At 43.8% G+C, this 17506-nt stretch overlaps 2 protein-coding genes across 2 annotated transcripts in view; one reads left to right on the forward strand and one right to left on the reverse strand.

The window, feature by feature from the left end:
* The window catches only part of PRICKLE2 (prickle planar cell polarity protein 2), a 246066-nt gene that overhangs the window by 119158 nt on the left and 109402 nt on the right, over nt 1-17506 (forward strand). The window lies entirely within an intron of this gene.
* LOC310837919 (uncharacterized protein C3orf49) overlaps nt 1-17506 on the reverse strand; it is a 405030-nt gene that overhangs the window by 104812 nt on the left and 282712 nt on the right. The gene's annotated exons all lie outside the window — the stretch shown is intronic.

Here is a 17506-nt window from a genome sequence, read left to right on the forward strand (position 1 = left end):
CATGGGAAAGCTCTGGGGCAACAACAACACAAACACGCTTGAACTTTAAAGTGCAGAGCCATGCCTGGAAAGAGCAGGGGAAGAGGTAAATGTGGATATGCCCACAATCAGTATAGTCAAAAGACACAGTTAAAACTTCTATGAAGTATACATAGGATATCCTTTAGTACATATTTAGTAGACTCCAAACATGTTAGACATGCTCTTAATGTCATCATCTGCAATAGCATAGAAGGGCCAGTCTCTTTGAAGAACATCATGAGCTGTTCCTGCTTCACATTCTGTGTTCATGAACCACAAGCTGAACTTCTGTTTATAAGCTTTAGAATTTCAAGTCTGGGGACTGATTATACAATGCAACAATCACTTACGGACATCAGGAACTTGCCTGTAGAAAGTTGGTATCGGGCATTTCTTTTTAAAATGACCACGTTTAAATGGCAAGAACTGGAGTCTCTCTTGGACGAAAATTGTTAGGTTCCCCCTGCCACCTTAAAATAAAAATAAAAAGTGGTCATTTCTGCAGAGGTCTAAAAAAAAAAAAAAAGAGTAAAGAGTTGGAATGAATTGGAACACCCCCTAAGCTGCCTATTTGATGTGGGTTGATCCATTCAGTGCCCTTATAAATTAAAATTACCAACTCCCACTAGCCCCTGTGTAAAGTCCTAAATTAGGATGGTGCTCAGCAGTTTAGCACTCAGGACACTTTTACAACACCGGCCTGCGTTAATGCAATCGGTATTTTACAACAGCATGAGCTCGTTTGGTGTGGGTGGTTCCTGGAGTAGGTGCTCATTGACCCTTCTAGCGATTTTCTTTGCAAGATGGCTGGTGACCAGGTATGGAAGCATTACTCATGCTGTTAATTGTTGAGCAGCTTTATTAATCAAAAGGTATAGAGAGAGAAGGCTGGTGTCGTAGGACTCCTGGGTAGTTATGGGCTCAGTCATACAATTGCAGTGATTGCCTAAAGCCTCATTTACGATGATGGCAAGAAGTTGGCAATCACTACTCTGCAGTCTGAGAACCAGGGCTATGTTGCAAGCTGAGCTTTGCCTTCCCCGACCTCCCATAGAAAATGATTTATGTCATTGCTACTCAACGTATACCTGGTTTCCTGGAAATAACGCTTTGTGTACAAAGGTTCTGTGGTATTAGGTGGTCACATGGAGAACTTTCCCATGGCTGAGAGGAGATGGTGTCATCCTCAAATACTGTATTTCTTCAGTTGTGTGTGTTGTCCAGGGAGAATACAATAGGAGTCAAGGTCTCTTCAGCCCTCCCCCAAAAAATATCTGAGGGGGCTGGTCTCCCCAAAGTTGATGGGCATTGCCATTCAACTGGTGTGTGTGTGTCAGCTGGGCGGGGTATAAATGATAAAATTATTGTTATAATCAGTTATATGGGACAAGGCTTACCTCCCCCCTCCCCCCATTTTTTATTCAAGTTGGCACTTCTGCAAGGAAGGCGACCTTGGAACAAAGCACATTGGCCTGAGTTCCATAGTGGAAGAAAGGGGGGTGGGAAATATAAATGTAAAAAGTTAAACAAGGAATAAATGATAGATAAACATGGGTTGGGAACATGGTGCCCAGGGGTGTCAATGTGCCAAACAGTACCTCCTGAAGGGCCCATTAAAGGTCTCAGTAGGTTTCCCCTCAAAAACCCACAACACAGGATAGGTTGTATTAGGGTTGCCATATTTCAAGGCGCTAAAAGTTGCTGAGCTTTTTTTGGGGGGGGGGAGTAGATGAGCTTTTTTGGTTCTGAACACACCATTGGTAGGGAAGGGGCATGTCTGCACCATTTTTGTGTACCTGCCTCTTTTCCTGCTCTTTTTGATGTGGCAGTCATTATATCACCCCCTCCCCAAGTCAGCCATTTTGTGACTGGCACCCACAGCTCTCTCTATTAAATGTGCCCACTGGTGACCCAACATCGATCTAGATCCCTGTTCTGCCTTCAAATGCAAGCTGAGTTTGTCAAAGAGCCATCCGTAACTCACACTTCGGTACTCTTTGCACAGCTGCGTCATGTTTCACACTTAAGAGCCATGATTGCACATTAAGAATCGGTGACATCGGCCGCAACCTTGTACAGAAACCTCACCTGAGGAATCCATTAAGCCCGCGGCAGCAATTACAGCAACAGGAGAAATGGATGTATCTTTCCACAAGGTCAGGCACTAACCAGCACATAAATGTTAAAAAGTTTTGCTTCTAAGCACTGGAGCTTTAAGTTTCACCTCTCTCCCATCTCCTGTGTGGCTTTGATTTGGGGGGGGGGGGGAGACAACACACCGAGTTCCATTCTCTTGTGCACCAAAGACCCTGGAGAATATGGGCTGCTTTGAATGAAGTCTAGCAGGACAGGTTTTAAAAAATAAAATGAATCAGGTACTTGATCCTTGTAAAAAGCATTCATGGCCTGCCCAAACTCTCCCATTATTCTCACAAAGAAAGACATGTAGTGAGGCAAAGATGAAAAAGGGGGGGGGGGACGGGTCAGAGAATCCTCCTCTTCTTAGTCATCTTTTCCTCCTCTTGAATCTTATAAGAAGCTTTCTTTAGGGGTCCAATAATAATTTTTCAGTAACCTGAATGTTAATGAGCATTGAATTAGGTGCTTTTAAAATAGGGATTAGATAAATACATGGTGGGCTACATACATTGGCTGCATATGTTTTACCTCCACTTAGCCACGAGTCTTTGGCTAAGAGGGGAGGATGGAAATATTTCAACAAATAAATAATGTCAATATAAATTTAAGAAATGCGTAATTTAAATAATAACTACGGATGATTTACGGAAAAGCTGAAGGAAGTTCAGAAAAGGAATAAGTTGTGAAAAATTTGATGTGAAACTAATATGTTTTTGTTTTTGATGTAAACTAATAAAAATTTATTTTTAAAAAAGGAAATATTTCAACAAATAAATAGGCAGATCTGCTTCTGAAGGAGGCTAGAAGTCAGGGGTGGTCCTTGGACTCCAGTTGCCATCAGCCCCCGGACTTCATGGTCAGGGATGATGGGAGTTAGGAGTCCAACAGTATTTGGAAGATGCTGGTGTAATGGTTAAGAGCGGTGGCCTTGTAATCTGGTGAACCAGGTTCGCTTCCCCACTCCTCCACCTGCAGCTGCTGGGTGACCTTGGGTTAGCCACACCTCTTTGAAGTCTCTCAGCCCCACTCACCTCACAGAGTGTTTGTTGTGGGGGAGGAAGGGAAAGGAGAATGTTAGCCGCTTTGAGACTCCTTAAGGGGGAGTGAAAGGCGGAATATCAAATCCAAACTCCTCCTCCTCCTCCTCCTCCTCCTCCTCTTCTTCTTCTACATTAGCTATCCCTGATTTATGGTATTTCTATATGTGGAGGTAACAGAGGCAGAAGGGGGAAAATGCTTTTGCATATGGTAAACAAATTTTAAAAATCTCTGCTGGAGTTCAGTTGGGGAGAAGGGGAAGCTCTGAAGTATCAACCGCAAGCCCTCCTGCAGAAGCATCCCATAATCGTCATCGTTTTGCAGGTTTAGGACTCTTGCTTTCTTTTCTTATCCATTTGAGGCGTTTTAACATTAAAAGTCTGTTGCTGCAAATTACCTAGCCTACATTTATTCTGGAAGGTATGCAAAAGCAGCTGGAATTGTTGTTGTTGTTGTTTGCCTTGAAGTGGCACAGTGTTCTCTCTGCCTTCCTGAGGAGTGCAGCAAGTAGGTCTCTATTGTGTTTTGTCTCTCCAAAGCCCTTTTTGCTGATTCCAGGGCTGCGAGGCAACATTTGGACAGGCTGTGGTTTCACTTGATCTAATGGGAATCCACTGAGCAAGTGTCAAGTACTCAGTTCACGAGCTGTCACTTAAAGCGCTGTTTACGGAGCTTCTAGAAACTGTGCGGTCAGCCCTTTGCCGAAGAATCCTATGACCAGAGAGAGCATCCTTTCTCTGTGATGTTGTCATGACCAGCTCCATCTGTCTCCATAAAGGATGTTCACTAAATAATTCAGCAAGGCAACTTGATATGCCATCCATCTCCCTTATTACCCCAGTGACCTGATGATAAGGCTCTGCTTGTTGTTGTAACTGCTCGGCGATGTCACATAAGCTGCTACAGTCTGAAAAATAAACACAGCAATGCAATCTGGTCCATCCCCCCCCCCCCATCGCCCAGTAAGGGTTGCTGGATCACCGAGTTTGATGTGAATTTGCAGGGCTTTAGCTTCTTTCTCAGATAAAGAAGTGCCATCTTAAGATACAGAGGTTGGCTGTTGTTCCTCAAGGCTCAACGCTCTGTATCCTCCCTGTTCTAAAGAATCAGATTTGTATAAAGCAGATGTCACCTGTGTCAGCCTTGGGGTTGGGATGCCAAATCATCTGGCAACTTTGCCCCTTTGTGGCGAGACCCTTTGCAGATAATATCAGATGCTTCAAAGGATGGTATTTGTGATAGCTTGAATTGCTGGAACCGACCGAGTTGGTAAAGTAAATCTATTTATTTATTTAGATTTATTTATTAAATTTATTTTGGAACTTCACAAACATATGCGTACACACCCCTCAGCTTAATGAAAGCACAAAACCTGAAATACACTGCATTGCATTCATCAGGGGTGTGCAGTACGATGCCCTACAGAGATCGTTGGGCACCCACAAACAGCATGGTGAATGGTTACGTTTGAAGAGAGCTGTAATCCAGTAACATCTGGAGAGCATCGCGTTGGCGTAGATCAAGAACGGACAATGCCTGTGTTCTCAAGGATCCCTCTGTTTCCTTGCCAGTTGTGGACTGGGAGCAGGAAGTGTACTTTGGCATGCAAACAGACCCCCTCATGAGTAGTCAGGCTCCATAACTACGATGGTGCCTTCAAACAGTGAGAGCTTCACACTTGAAAAGCATAACTGCTTCGATAGAGTGTGGCTATTGCATAGAAAATTCAAACGAGAAATGTGAAATTAAAACACGGGGTGCCTCTGTTTCTTACAACTTTCACTCATCACTAGGAGTGAATGTGTGAGCAACTATTTTACCATCTCTTGGTTAAAACTGGGTCGGATTGCCGGGAATTAGATAAAGTCTAATCTAACCGCTTGGGAACTGCCAGTTGCCCGTTCATTCCCTAGTCTTAGATCGTAACTGATGTGCATTCCAAATGTTCGTGAATGCAACTCTTGGATTTCTGATTTTAGCTTCCTGGTTTCTTTTCTTACTAGAAAAGCTCATCTCTTGAGTTTTAACAGCATCCATCTTCCTGGCTGTGAAAGTCATTAGAGCAACCTTTGTGAAGTGTGTTCCCCTGGCTCACCCTACACCTTGTCTCTTAATGAAACACCCTCTTAAAGTGTGCAGCACACGGCAGCCCTGAGGAATGAAGGTTGCCCTCCGGAGTTAGTCGAGCCGAGCCGCCTGCAGGAGAAAGAGGAATTAATATATACAAGGGATCCGAAACAGTCCAGTAGACACTACTCTTGACGAAGTTGAGATCTGTAGTATGGAACCCATTCGAACATAGGAAGTTGCCATTGGTCTATCTAGCTCACTATTCTACACTGACCTCAGGTGGGCACCACTGGCATTGTAAGGGAACAAGGGGGGCATTCTTGGTGAGTTGTGGCACCACTTTTTTCTAGAAAAATAGCATTGATGATGACCATCTTCAAATTGGGCTGTCAGGTAGAAAATGAGCAAATTTGGTCTTTCTTGCACCCATGCGTTTCCAATTACAAGGTAAAGGATTTGGACTAAATGTTAGGCAGAACTTCCTGATGGCATAATCTGTTCAACAGTGAACAGTCAGACTGCCTTGGCTAGTGACTGAGTCTTTAATTGGAGGTTTCTAAGTAGATGCTGGATGGTCACCTATTAGGGATACTGTAGAAGTACACACCTTGCACCAACAGACAATTGGGCCAGACGACCTTTAAGGTCCCTTCCTGGTCTGTGGGTTGTATTTGATGTGCTGCCGCCAAATTGTTGATGGGGACAGATGTAACTCCAGTGATCCAAAGCTTGCACTGGCTGCCCAGTCTCGAGGTTCTTGCATGAATTCACAATGTTCTTAACAACTTGGGTCCATGATATCTCAGGTACTGTCTAATCCTTTATATCCCTGCCTTTGTCTCCAGCATTCCATATAGTTCAGCTTTCTCGAATTCTGTTTAGTGTTCCTTCTGTATTTCTGATGTCCTGCAATCTCCTCATTTCTAAAGACCATTTGAGTCCTAGTGGCGGGTCAGGAGTTATCAAGCAAATAAATGTAGCTTGTAAGGATGGAAAATTCCTCATCTGGAGACCCTGAAATAAGAGGAATTGATTTTGAAAAATTGATCCGGCATCCAGGTACAAATATATTATCTGAAATATTTAGAACACAGGTTCTAAATATAATGCAGGTTTAGAATATCACTGCCAGCCAGAATGAGAAAAGGACTGTAAAACCTCTAGGACAGGGGTCAGCAAACGTTTTCAGCAGGGGGCCGGTCCACTGTCCCTCAGACCTTGTGGAGGGCCGGACACCTTCTACTCATGTAGAAGGACCGTCTGTGGACTGGATTTAGAAGGCAATTGGGCCGGATCTGGCACTCGGGCCTTAGTTTGCTTATCCATGCTCTAGGAAATATCTCCTGAAATTTGGTCTTCGAAGTCAATTTACCACGAGCTCAACATTATCGGTATAGAAATGACAACGCAAAGGCATTTAACACCTCAGATATTAAATGAGATGTAGAAAGTTGGAAATGGCAACTGTTTGTACTGAGCCAAAAACAGAGCAGACTTCTTCCACATATGGTGGACAAAACTCATGTATTTTGGGAAATTATGTCCAAGCAATACCGTATTTTAATAACATTAATGTACCTGTGGAGCCTCCTGTTTTGCGTTCTCTGTTTCATACCAGATGGGTAGTCTTTAGAAAGAAACATGAGGTAGCATTGAATATGTGGTCGTCATTGGAAACATAAGCAGATACCTTTGAAATGGGGGGGGGGCAGGGTTCTCTTTTACTGGTAAAGTTGACTGCGTACTGTAAACCTCCCAATGTATTTGATTAGGAACATAGGAAGTGGCCTTATGCAGAGTCAGACCATGGGTTCATCTACCTCAGTATTGTCTACACTGACTGGCAGCAGGTCTCTAGGGTTTCAGGCAGGGGCCATTCCCAGCTGTACCTGGAAATGCCAGGGATTGAACTCAGGGCCTTCTGCATGCAGAGCAGATGTTCCACCACTGAGCCACAGCTCTTCCTCACTGTGCTAATGAAATACAGAGTCCAGTAGTTGTGTATCTTGAAGCACAAATCAATTGAATGGTTCCCCAAATAAGGGTTAATTCTCTGCCCATTGTAAATTGCTCCTGATGGCCACTGCCTGGCAGCTGCCATATGTTTCATATAATGTTCCTCCAAGACGTATGATATATGTAGTGTTATAGCACTACTTGGAAGAATTTGTGGGCAATAACTGCCTTCTTCCTTACAGACTTTTGCAGGTGTTAAGGTGAGCAGAGGAGCTCCTCTTCGTAGCTCCATCCCTCCTTGGAAGTTTAGGGGTGTGTGGCCTGAGGGCAGGCCCGGCTCACGCATGAGGTGGGGTGAAGCAGCTGCCTCAGGTGGTGGAAATACCCGAGCCAGCCTTCCCTCAAGTTGTGGAACTCCCTCCTCGCAGAGGTGTGCCTGGCACCTTCGCAATATATCTTTAATCATAAGCTGAAGATGCATCTTTTTATCCTGACCTTTGACCGCACACACACACACACACACTTTAATATTGTATTTTTACATTGTTATGACCCACCTTGGCCCTTATGGAAGAAATCTAATTACGGTAATCATAATACATTGGTGTCTCCTTCCCGTCACCAATTTCTTTTTCTTTAGCAATGTCTCTCTCATGCAAAGCAAAGCAGTAAAAAAGTGATGAGGCAAACACATGTTCCCAGCAGTAGATAGCCCCTCAAGAGTTGTATTCTGGCCGACACACAAACACATACACACATTCTTATATTCCAGAGGAAACTCTCTCAGTAACTTCCATGGTAACAATCAGCATTTTGATATCGTTTGCTAACAATTTCAGACCATTTGCTTTGAATTCTGTATGGGCAACCCAATCCACATTTAAGCAGAAAATGATATAGGAATGGGACAACTATGATGGTAGGCAGTGATAAGGAACAGGTGCCATCTTGTGACACCAGCACAATCCATTGTTCCCTGAGAATCCTTTCAGTTGCCTGGCTCATAAAGATTGTTACAAGAGAACAGGCCCTGTGGTTTCATGGCACAGTGGTACCTCTATTTGTGAATGCCTCTGGTTGCGCACGCCATGGGTTACGAGCTCCGGTAACCCAGAAGTAGCCATTCCCAGTTGCAAACTTTGCCCCGGGATGTGAGTGGAAATTGCGCGTCAGAGGCGCGTATGCAGCGGGAGGCGCACTTTCGCTAATGGCCCCTCATGTTATGAGCGGTTTCCGGTTACGAACGGGCCTCCAGAACGGATTCCATTCGTAGCCAGAAGTACCACTGTGCCCAGTGTGTGTTTAAATGGTAGCTAAAAATCCTTGGAACCTTTTACACAATTATTTGTCCCGTTAGCAACATGAGTATTCTGCAGACAGACCTAGAAGTGTTGCAGAAAAGAAAATAGGCCTCAGAAGGTACCCTTGACAGGTTGTGAGGCTTGACTCTGAGCTCTAAATCAGTTCAAGCTGTAAGAACACAGGCCTCAGAAACGCTCTGGTTCCAGTCTCTGAAGGTAAACTGGATGACAGCTACACCATGCCACTTTTTCTCTGGGCAGTGAAATCTGTTTTGCGTAGGTAGTTTTCCACTGAAGGTTGTTATCTGCTAAAGAGGGAATTCCCCCACTTCTTTAACAAGTTCTCCAAGGACACATTCCCTAGGTTTGGCTGTGGAGAATCCACCGTCTCTCCTTACCTCCAGTGATACCAGCCTGCCTTCAGCTCACTTTGCAATTGAAATGTCAACCCTAATTTTGTGAAGGAAAATGGATGGAAATGTTGGTGTTTTAAAAAAATGCTTTATTGACTAAATCCCAAAGGATTTATTAGTCTTTTGCACCGGAAACAACAAAGTCTTGTGGCACCTTCAAGAATAGATCGATCATGGCATCAGCTTTGGTAGACCATAGTCAATTTCTCTGTTTGTGTTAATTGGTGTCCCATTGGCAAGATGACTGTGTCATCTAGAACTGTTTTGTGAATTATAATGACATGGAATGCAGAAAAATACAGACGGTGATAATTAGGTACTCCTCAATGTCTACTTAATTTCTCCAACATTTCACTTTTTACAGTTCTTTTCCCCAATGTATATATGAACCTGCAACTCAGGATAACAATTCATGCATCTGGCGAAGTGGACTGTAGTCTACGGTAGTTTATGCCATAATAAATATGTTAGTCTTTAACATAGACTCTTTGTTGCTATTGAATAAAATTACCCAAATCAGATGCTTCATACGAAATATTCCCCTTCAAAAAGCAACAGTGCAGCCAGCAGTTGAGAGAGCCACTCATCACATACAGTTCATTCCATTTTGGTAGCCTAAAAATTTGTTCTCCGGTTCAAAGGCAGGAGTAGAACCAAATAGCTGGAAGCAGATTTTGTCTAAACATTAGAAGAACATGTCTAATAGCAAGAGCTACTTGGCAGTAGAACAGACCATCTTGTTTCTTTATTCCTTAAGGAGCTCACGGTGGGGCAAACGATTCCCCCTCTTTCTATTTTATCTTCACAACAACCTTGTGAGGTAGATGAGGCTGAGAGATGGTGATTGGCCCAAGATCACCCAGGGAGCTTTGCGACCAAGTAAAGATTTGAATTCATGTCTCCCAGGCCCTAGTCCAACCCTTTAAACACTGTGCCACACTGGCTGTCCCCTTGGGAGGTGATGGACCATCCTTCATTGGAGGCATATAAGCAGATCCTGGACAGCCCTCTGTCAGGACTCATGCAGTTGTACCTGCATTACAGATCCTGCCTTGAGCCGGAGGCTGGACTACATGACTTCCATAGCCCTTTCTGTTTCTGTGGCTCTGTGCATGCACTATGTTGTTGTTTAGTCATGCCCGACTTTTCATGACCCCATGGCCCAGAGCACGCCAGGCACTTCTGTCTTCCACTGCCTCCCACAGTTTGGTCAAACTCATGCTGGTAGCTTCGAGAACACTGTCCAGCCATCTCGTCCTCTGTCATCCCCTTCTCCTTGTGCCCTCCATCTTTCTCAACATCAGGGTCTTTTCCAGGGAGTCTTCTCTTCTCATGAGGTGGCCAAAGTATTGGAGCCTCAGCTTCAGGATCTGTCCTTCCAGTGAGCACTCAGGGTTGATTTCCTTAAGAATGGAGAGGTTTGATCTTCTTGTAGTCCATGAGACTCTCAAGAGTCTCCTCCAGCACCATAATTCAAAAGCATCATTTCTTTGGCGATCAGCCTTCTTTATGGTCCAGCTCTCACTTCCATACATCACTACTGGGAAAACCATAGCTTTAACTATACGGACCTTTGTCGGCAAGGTGATGTCTCTGCTTTTTAAGAAGTGCATACTTTCCCTCGAAATAATTCCAGGCACTAGTTTAAGCCTTAGAGTGATACAGTTCCTAGCAACCCTCAGCAAAGCACAGTGCCCAAAATGGTCTGAGGGGGAGGATGTGTTTCAAATCTACTTTAAAGGTATAGTGTGTATGCAACCCAAGTTCCTATGAAGTGAGACAAGCTAAGGAAGATACATGAAGGGTTGCCTTGGAGACAAAGCAAATGCACTTGAGGAGAATCACTAGGCAATTATCCATATGTGTTCTCTCCTCCCTCTTCCCTCTTCTTTCAGATAAGATCAGACCAAAGGTTCACCCCATGCTTCGGCATCCTGCTTCCCACAACACACAACCCTGTGGATCTGAGAAGCCCTTATGCAGGGTTTGAAGTCCATAGTCCTCCATGTTGCTTCTGGTGTCTAGCAGCTCTGAACATGGAGCCAATCATGACTGAAAACCATTGATAGCCCACTCCTCCATGAATTTGTCTAATCCCCTTTTAAGGAACTAAAGGAAGCTCAGTGATAGCTCAGGTGGTAGATCACGAGACTGTTAATCTTAAGGTCATGGGTTCAAGCCCCAAAAGATTCCTGCACTGCAGGGGTTTGGAGTAGATGTCCCTTCTGGTCCTTTCCAATTCTGTGAATCTGTGGGTCAGTCCATTGGTCCATCTAGCTCCAGCACTGCATGCACTGACTAGCAGTGGCTCTCCAGGGTTCCGGACAGGGGACATTCCCAGCTTTACCTATAAATGCCAGGGTTTGAAGCTGGGATCTTTTGCATGCAGAACACGTGCTTTATCACAAGGCTGAAGGCATAAGGTACTGCCCATCACATCTTGTGGCTGCAGTTCTATGAAGTAAATTGCGGGCTGTGTGAAGATGTTATTTTGTCTGTCCTGAATCTTCCATCAGTCGTTTTCACGGGGTGACCCTGAATTATAGTAGTAGTAGTAGTAGAAGAAGTAGTGTGTGTGTGTGTGTGTGTGTGTGAGAGAGAGAGAGAGAGAGAGAGAGAGAGAGAGAGAATATTAATATCTACCCACTTCCTACATATGAGGCATAATTTTATAAACCTCTGCCATATCCCCTTTAGTTGCCTTTTGTACTGAATCAAAAAGCCCCAAATGCTGCAGAAATAGACTTTAGACTGATGTGAGTCCTCCCTCTGCATTTGCTGTACGTCAGGGATGGGGAAGCAGTGCCCCACCCCCTAATGTTATAGGGCTTCCATCAGCCCCAACAAGAATTGTCAGGGATGATGGAAGCTGTGGTCCAGCACCTGCTGGAGGGTCACAGGTTCCCCATCCCCGCTGTAAACAACCGAGATGATGCTCAGCTTCTATGTCAGCTGTTGGCCTTTTCCCCAGTTGGTTCAGATCACCCAGCATCTGCCCTTGGATTTAGGAATACCTTAAACAAATAAATAGCTGCATCTGCTGGCTGGCTGTTCTTCATGAATTTGTCTCATGATTTTGTGAACCCTGTAATCTATTCTGGCTTTCAATGCATATTTCCTAATGAGCTCCAGAGTCTAAGTTCTTGTGTTATGAAAAAATCAAATAATTGCTTCCTGTTCCTCCCCCTCACCCAGTGCAACTCATGACCTTACGTAACTCTGTGGTTGTTACACGCCAGTAATTCCTTTCCAGTGTTACGGAGCTCTAAACTGCTGTAGAGAACTTGATTCATACTCTTTCTCTGTTCGCTATTTTTTGCTTCTTTTTCTTGTTTGCCTTTTCTTGTTTGTTCTCTGTTTCTATTTTCTTCATTGCTTTCTGGCCCTTTCCTGGTAGCTCCTAGTGATGTGGGACTGGCTACAGATGCAAGCAGACAATCAAACAAGCCAGCGTTGAAGTGAAATGGCTGAGCAAACTCCGCGTGCCAAATTCAGAATCTGAATATTTAAAAATGGAGAACATGAAATTCGGAATCTGAAATACTCCTGAGTCTGAAATTCATCAGTATCCGAACATGATTGGCAGATTTTCAATACGGACACTTTCCTCTATCAAAACCTGAAATTCACCCCCCAAAACTGAAAATGCATGAATCTGAATTTGGGTGGCAAATTTGCTTGCCCTGTAGCAAGAACAAAACAAAACAAAACATATACACATTCCGTAATGACCCAAACCAACCAATGTGTACAACTGAAGTTGGTTGGAAACTGAGAACTTTTTCTGCTCCCACTTGTTGCTGAATGCCTTCCTTATTCTGTGCTGCCCATTCAGATCCAACACCATAATTTAACACTATCCACATCCATTTATAATATGAACATTTCATCAATTGGCCCATTTTCATGGCTTGGCAATACAGAGAAGTCCCTTGCATTTACTTGGCTGTTTACAAGTAGTCCTGACAAGAAGTTGTCCTATCAAATGGCTGTTAGCCATTGTCTGAGGCGATGCCTGTGGTTTCAGCAACGTTTCCAAGGAAAATTGTTGCACTAAACAAGTTATATTTGTTTCTGTTTTGAATTATGATTTTGAAAAACATAAAGTCCTTGTTTGCTTTTGCCTGGTTGAGTTTGGGTCCATTTCCTCCATACTTTAATTAATGTTCGCTGAGTTGACTATAAAATACTTCATTTTGGGGTTTTGGCAGGCAGGCTTAGCAAGGATGTATCAAAATTCTTGTGCTATGTCCAGATTAAGCACAACAGCCTGGGTTTCTAAAGCAGTCTCCTTTCCCCGACAGACTGCAATGAAGAAAGCCAGGATTCATGCAAAGACATGTATGTGTGAGAGTGTGGGTTTGTGCAATAGATGAATAACTACAAATTACTGTTACTTTATGGGGTGCAGTTCACCTCCCATTGAACCCCTGCATTTTAAAGAGATTGACATGCAACATTTGCATGGCAGTTTGATTAGTAATAGTTGTTTACAGTCTTTGTCCTCACAGTACCCCATGTCAGTGGTGAAATCCCGTGGTGTTAACCTGTAGTCATGGCAGACATGTTGCCAGTGGTGGACCTAAATTTCTGGAGCCCTGAAGCTTGAATTGCCCTTGGCCCCTTCATAACCAGCACGGAGGTCTGGGTGATCACTGTTATCTTCAGTGGGGCTGTTCCATAACAGATCTCCACACCTTTACAACATCTGTGCTACTGACGATCAAACTTTGGGATTGTTGACATGTTTACCCAAAAAATCAATAAAAAATCAATCAATTTGAGCAGTGCTACTCAAATTAGGTCTGCTAGACTCCAAAATTTGAAGCAGTAGGGACTGAAGTTGCTTCTGGGGCCCTCCTCTGGGATTAAGCCTTTTAAAGCCCTTCACGGCCTAGGACCCTCATACCTACGGGACCGGCTCTCCCAGTATGCCCCACGGAGAGCCTCAAGGTCCATAAATAGCAACACCCTAGTGATCCCAGGCCCTATGGAAGTCAGAATAGCCTCAACTAGAGCCAGGGCCTTTTCAACTCTGGCTCCAGCCTGGTGGGACGCTCTGCCTCATGAGACCAGGGCCCTGCAGGATCTGATTTCTTTCCACAGGGCCTGTAAGACAGAGTTGTTCCGCCTGGCCTCTGGCATGGAGCCAATTTGATTCCCTCCCCCTCTTTCTTTTTCCTTTTTCCCTTCTCCTCCTGTGATGAGGCTGCATTTTAATATTTTAATGTTTCAATATTTTAATCTTGTTTTTAAGTTGTATTCATTCAACTTGTTTTTATTATTGCTTGTTAGCTGCCCTGAGTCCGGCCTTGGCTGGGGAGGGGGGGTATAGATAAAAATTATTATTATCAGTTTCATAGTAGATCTGCCTCTTCATTGCATCTCTGAAACTGCCCCCTGTGCTTAGCAAGTAAGTTCTAGCCTACTTGCCAAACAACGACCCATTCCAGAGTCCAACTGCAACTTGATGCAAGCATGTAATTAAACCTACATTAGCACAATCAGATCCCACTGGATCCTGCATAAATGGGTCCTTTCTGGCCCCACTGCTTCCCCCTCTTTCTCCTTTCTCCCGTGCACACCCACTGATCACATTGTGCTTTCCTTGGCAACTGCTGCTCTGGCACTCAGAGCAGGGTTGGGTTTGCTCCAGCTGCCTTTATAGACATTTGCCAGATTCTGCAGTTTTAAGACTCGTTTTGTGGGTTTCATGGCTGCTGCTGTATCAGACCATAGGATTTGTGCCACCCAGCTGGGCTATCACCTGACTTACCAGATCTCCCTTGCCACACAACTCAGACCTTCCAAGTGTCCCTATTTTCCAGGGACAGTCCCAGATTTCTGATTTGACCCCAGAATTCCCCACTTTTCCTTAGGATGTCCCTATTTTCATTGGAGAAATATTGGGGGGCATGGAGTTATGCGTCACCCCCTCCTCCCGAGCCAAGGAGATAAGCAACTATACAACCTTTAGAAGACACCTGAAGTCAGCCCTGTATAGGGAAGTTTTAAAATGTTTAATGTTTTATTATGTTTTTCTATATGCCGGAAGCTGTCCAGAGTGGCTGGGGCAACCTATTCAGATGGGTGGGGTATAAATTAATTTTTTGTTGTTGTTGTTGTACGTCCCTATTTTCATCAGAGAAGTATGACAACTATCCCCTCCGCCTCCAATCAAGCAACATCATCAGCCAGTGAACAAATACTATATGTGAATATGTTTTAAATATTAATATGCAAATTAAAGAAGGGATAAATGGAAATGAGCAGCAACCTGACCACCATCTAAACATGGACAGCTATAAAGACTGATTGGCTAGTTCTTTGCAAGCTTGTGATTCTGGAGCGGACATGTCAATGGAAAATCCCGTTTATATTTACTACAGGCAAAAAGCAATTCCAAACCCAAACAAGGCCTTATTGGGTTGCCTGTTAATGTTATAGTCCAGAATTTTGGCAGATGTGCTTAACTTCCCTTCCACTGGCTTTAGAAAAAGTTCTGCTGAATAACATCACCTGAAGATTTGGCCCTGCGCCTTCTAGGCTTAAGGTTGTGGTCATAAACACACAGCCAGGGAGAAAACCTCCTAGTGCAACTTGCACTGTAAATCCATATAATCTTTTCTCATCGTGACATCAGAAACTTTTATCATAGCTCAATATTGAACGTTTTGATGATGAATTTTTCACTATGTAGTTTTATAACGCCTTGTGGTTTACAAAAAAAGAAAAAGAAGAAAAGGATTAAGTATTTATTAGTCTTCCACCACTGTCTACTGAGTGTATTTGTCCAATTTGTGATATGAACCCATGTAGGCAACACAGCCAGATGGGCAGGGAATAATAATAATAATAATAATAATAATAATAATAATAATAATGGCTGGTGTTATAATTTGGCCAACTAGGCAGCCATTTAGGGTGCAGACCTCAGAGGGGCACAGTACTGACTCTTGAGAAGCACCACTTTATACGGATTAGTTTTTGTTACATTTTATTAATTTCTGATAATCTTTTATTTTATTTTATATTTTGAAGAGTTCTCGCAGCTTACATACACTCAGCAATGTTGCAAAAGAGACTGGTTGGCTTGGCAACTATATCAACTGAAGATGCCCAAGCACCAGCACATAGAATCACAGAAACATGAGACTTGTAGAGATGGAATGCATCACAAAGGTCATCTGCAATGCAGGAATCTTCCAGCCAACGTGGGACTTGAATCCAGGACCCTGAGATTAAGAGTCTCATTCTCTGCTGAATGAGCTACAAAGGCAGGAATGAACTGGTGACAAAGCTTGCAAAGGGAAAAGGCATGCAAAGTGAGATTTTGATATGTCTGAAATTGAAACAATTCAGAGACTTAAATTTTAACATCAAAATTCACAAGATTATTCGAAATGATTTGTGTGCTAAAACATTTTCTTCCGTATTTGAGAAAGATTGTTGTATTACTTACTATTGCGATTTAAAACAAACTTAGCAGCTTTCATTTTTTCTACAAGGCATCTGTTTTTGAAAATTGAAATTAGCAAATCTTTTTTTTTAGGGGGGGGGGAGTTCAAATGGTTAGGCTTGCCTAGGGCTTAAAAAAGCTCTGCATGTAGGTCAACCCTTAAAAAATCAGTATCCCCAAATTTCCAGGGCTAGTTTATGAAAAAGGTAATGAACATAGCTGTGAGCAAGCAAAACGCCACAGTAATAAGTAACGGCTATCCCACAGCACACCACATTTTCTGGCTTCTGACCTGACTGGCTTCTGAAGGCCAGAGAGGAATAAATAATGGAGAAGGAAATTGTACTCAGTGTCCTTGGAATTGGAAAATTTATGTGGAGAAAGTCCATTTCTTCTCAAATGTTGGAATCTTCTGTGGGCTTTGCTAAACTGGAGCCTGTTTTCCCAATGTTTCGCGGAGTCCTGCTCAGAGATGGCCTGTTCTTTCTCCTTGCCGTTTTGGAGGAGGACGCTTAACTGTTCCAGCCTGCAGGGTACAATGCTGTTGCCTGCTGAGCCGCCATCTGCCTTAGGTTTCCCTGCCTGTCACAGTGGGTGTCTCCTTGGCCCTTTGGCCGGCACGCTGGTAGCTGCCTCTGTGGCACCGTAAGTGGGGCAGCCGACTGCTGTTTTCCCCTAGTCAGCACTCAAGCCACACCATTAGCTGGTTCTCCTTTCTGCCATTTCTTCCCACTGGGAACATTTAGCAAACCTTTTATAGGAGCATTGGTTTCCATACTTCAATTTAACAAGGACCAGCAATGTGATGATGTCTGTCCTGCCCTGGCTTCCAAACCCAGCGTTCATTCTCAAAGTCCTTGATGCCATTGCTGAGAAATCCTGAACTGGAGCCCTAAACTGTTGCGCATGATAATCTCCATACTGCCTATAGCAGTTCTGTGATATATTTGTTGCTGGTGCAAACTAACAAGGTTAGCAACTGTGGCACAAAAACCAGGGAGTTTTGAGGCTGCCCATACTTAGAGGCCTACCTACTGTAGGCTCCAGTGTACCCTTGGCAAGGAGACATATCAGAGTCTCTGAAGCTGGGAGAGTATGTGCACCAGAAA

This window comes from Podarcis gaigeae, assembly GCF_964106915.1.
Source record: "Podarcis gaigeae genome assembly, chromosome: 2".
In the NCBI taxonomy this organism is placed as follows: domain Eukaryota; kingdom Metazoa; phylum Chordata; class Lepidosauria; order Squamata; family Lacertidae; genus Podarcis; species Podarcis gaigeae.